We start from the raw sequence: 3,748 nt of genomic DNA on the forward strand, positions 1-3,748 counted from the left end.
AGCCATGTAAATAATACACACAAAATTAAAACGCATTCCTGACCTAATATTATGTAAAATAGAATGTCCCCAATGTGATGTTGAGCATTCATTCTTGTGTACCAGTCTCAACAACAGGACTTTGGGGGTCCTGGTGTTACTTCACACATCGGTGGCTGAGAGGAAGCTCCCACCGTTTTATATTTCCTAATAAAAAGTGCAAGTTAAAAGTAAAAATTTGCCCGCATTGTCGCATATTGAATGTCATCCCTACAGACACATCTGGCACACCAGGAACTGTTACGGACCTAAACCCGGTGCATCCCCGACCGGTGTACATCTCTAGGTCCCGATCCGAGCCCAGAGTACACGACTCTAAAGACGGAACATGAATGAATTTGGGTAATACATTTCAGTTTTGTGTTAATGTGTTTGAAAAGTGTATAAATCAAAGCCCCCCCCCCCCCCATTCTCTCTCTATAAGGTAGGCGCAGTGGATCCTGTCTGTAGATCCAATACAATGTGGGGAACACTTTTAGCCAAGATTCATCACAGGACAGATCACCTGCCCCCCCCCCCCCCCCCCCCCCCCCCCCCACACACACACACACACACACACGTCTCCCCAATGTGCTGATCTGATTAAAAAAAAAATCAAGGTAGGCATCCGGAAATTATATTTCATTACGAAACTAGTTAACAAAAATTCCAACTGTTTGGACTTAAGATTTCCAGATTTTAGACGTATACAGTGATATACAATTTGGACCCCCTTTCTATTTACTTGATGTAAGCTTAAAGAAGTTAGAAGAAGACGAGGAAGTAAAGAAGTTAGAATGAAGCGACCTCGCCGATTTCACTTCATATAGTAAAAATTGCTATGAGATTTGCTGCTGACCAAAAAGCAAACATTCGCATTGGCCAGGGCACCTTGGCAGGTATCCATCGCGGATAGAAGTAGAAATGTTTCACGTGTGTGTTTCTCAGAAAAACAATTATATTCCAAGAAAATTTAATTGTTTTCATCCGAGCGCAACGCACCGGAAACCTCGCCAATTCTGGCATGACATATGTAGAAAATGTAGTTTTGAGGAAGTTAAAGTGTCAAAATCCCGACCCTTTGATTCTAGTTGATTACTTTGTTTCCGTTCTTATAAAAATGCTCGCGCCGCAAGACGCAAAAACAAAACACTCGGACTCCTGTTTGGGAGAGAAAATGTCACGCAGACACGCCGCGCGCTCCCTGAAGGGCTTTTAAGAAAGAGGGCTGTGTCAATCAGACGGAGAGGAGCGCGTGCGCGTTGCGTGCGTGTGTGTTTGCATGTGTGCGTGTGTGAATGATTGTTATGTTTGAGTGTACACACTGTGGTTAGGGAGGGGGGGTGGTAGTAGACTATCGCAAGGAATGTGCGCACAGCAGCTGTGTGTGTGTGTGTCTGTGTGTGTGTGTGTGTGTGTGTGTGTGTGTGTGTGTGTGTGTGTGACACTGATGGATGCGCCAATGGAAAGACGGACAGATGCTTGGGCGGATCTAACGGCATGCAGTGGTGGAGCGGCGCACACAGTCGCGGCGAGATTAGGGCGAAAACATCCTTGATCGGCGGAGAGACACCCCCACACCAACCCTCCCCACCGAGCCCGGTGGACGTAGAAGGAAAACGGACACAATCCCCCGGGTTTACCCGAGGAGCGACACGCGGAGAAAGAGGCTGAGGAGATCTGATTCCGTCGGCGGATTCGACGGAAGAAAAAGCCGTTTCTCCGGCTGTTGATGATAGCGACGAGGCGCAGCGCAGCAGCACCACATCTGGCGCAAAGGAGGACAGGAGGTGAGAGACAGACAGCCTTTGGCAACTCACCCGTACATTGCTCTCTCTCTCTCTCTCTCTCTTTCTCTCTCTCGCTTGTTCTTCAAGAATCCTCTGTCCTTTGTTTTGTTTTTGTTCACCGCCGTGAAGCCATCCACCGTGAGGATTGCCTGGAAAACACAGGAGAATATGTGGGACCCACTTCACCAACTCAGTTGAATCCAAAACTTTTTTATTCCCAGTTGTAAGGTGAAACACAGCGAGGAGAAGAAAAAACATTGAATGTTTGAATATCTCAACTAAGGAGGATTTGGAGCTTACCTGTGGAGGAAAAAAAAACGACTTTATTCCATTTAGTGGCAAATAACCGGGACAGCGGTTGCTTGGTGAGTTTTTTCTGGGGTTTTTTTTGCGCCTCCCTGGTCACTTGAGGCGCAGGAAGGACGGAGAGCCGAGCGCAGTTTTTGCAGACACGTCTGATTCGCTGAGTGGCTGATTTAAATAGCCCCTATCAAGCCACGGAAAGACAAAAAAAACGGGAGAAAAGTAGCATCAGCGGCCAACAAAGTGTTTTGGCACAAGGCGCTCCAGCCAGCCTTCCTGCCCGCCTGCATGGGAGCAGCCCTCCGCCTCCTCCTCCTCATGTACATTATTACAACCAGGGAGACCCAATCAAGCACGTATCTCATCGATTGAGGCACGCACACACACACACAGTGACACACTGACGCGCGCTTGCACGCGCACACGCACGCTTACTGACTGTCTGTGACTTGGCCCTTTTAGCGGATTTTTCAAAAGCGCTCTCGGACAAAAATCTCGTAGCGGCGCGAGTAGCGTGTGGGTGACCCTTCCCGGTCGTCACCTCCTCCTCTTCTTTTTCTTCTTCTTCTTCTTCCTCCTCCTCTTTTCTCCTCCTCCGCTGTGGGTCCTGAGAATATCAAACTGAAAAAGAAGCTGCGTGTGGCTTTTTTTTTTCTTCTTCTTCTTCTTTATCTTTTTTCTCTTTACGCGCCGCCGAACAGGACTTGCCAGAGCCGAATGGATTTTTGTGAGATGGTTTCAGGCACGTTTCGGCTGGTCCACCTTTTGGCTTTGAATTGCGCGTAATTTATCGGGGAGGGAGGGAAAAAAAAGCAACAACAGAAAAAGCTCATGGATAGCGCGTCGGAGGATCAGCCCGTAAAGTAAGTGTGCATTTCCGTTCTGATCACGCTGTCCGTCAGCTTGTGTGCGTGTGTGTGTGTGTGTGTGGTTGTTAATCATACTGAATATATGTTCAGGCTACCATGTGTCTACATGTGTGCTTCTCTCGTTTAGACCCATCTGCAATACGACTGACATTACGCACATTTCAAACCATATAGGCACAAAGCTTCGGATTAGCCTGCTCGTGTGGAATAAACGGGGATAGAACGAGGCAGTGACTGACAGACAGAAAGCGAGTGAGAGGGGTAAGAGAGGGGGGGATATGGAGAGAGAGGGAGAGAGAGAGGGAGAGAGAGAGACAGGGAGGTACGTGACGCCTATCAGCGGCGGAGAGGTTGAGCCGTAGAGGAGGCGCAGGGCTTCAGTTGTGTCAGCTCTTGATGTGTTGTCCCCCTTGTTTGCGGACTTTTGACTGACGCGATCATTTGGTTTTATCCCCCTTTCAAGCTCGCCTGTTGCAGCCTCCGACGCCAAGTAAAGAGGATCACACGGAGACACGAGGCGCTTTCTTATTTTTGATTTTTTTTTTGGACACACTGTGTTTTTCTACCACGGAGCCCCCTCGATCGGTTCCTGCTCCCGCCGCGTGCATCCAAGAGTCGGAGCGGGCGAGAGAGCGACGGCCAGAGAGAGAGCAACCAACCGGAGGAGTCACGCTGATCTCCCCCCCGCCCGTCCACCTCTTATCTTCACATCTACTGGCTCTATATCACAACCGATTTCTTTTTTTTTTTGTGTGTTCGAAAACTGCA

Source organism: Etheostoma cragini, chromosome 1 (genome assembly GCF_013103735.1).
Source record: "Etheostoma cragini isolate CJK2018 chromosome 1, CSU_Ecrag_1.0, whole genome shotgun sequence".
Lineage (NCBI taxonomy): Eukaryota > Metazoa > Chordata > Actinopteri > Perciformes > Percidae > Etheostoma > Etheostoma cragini.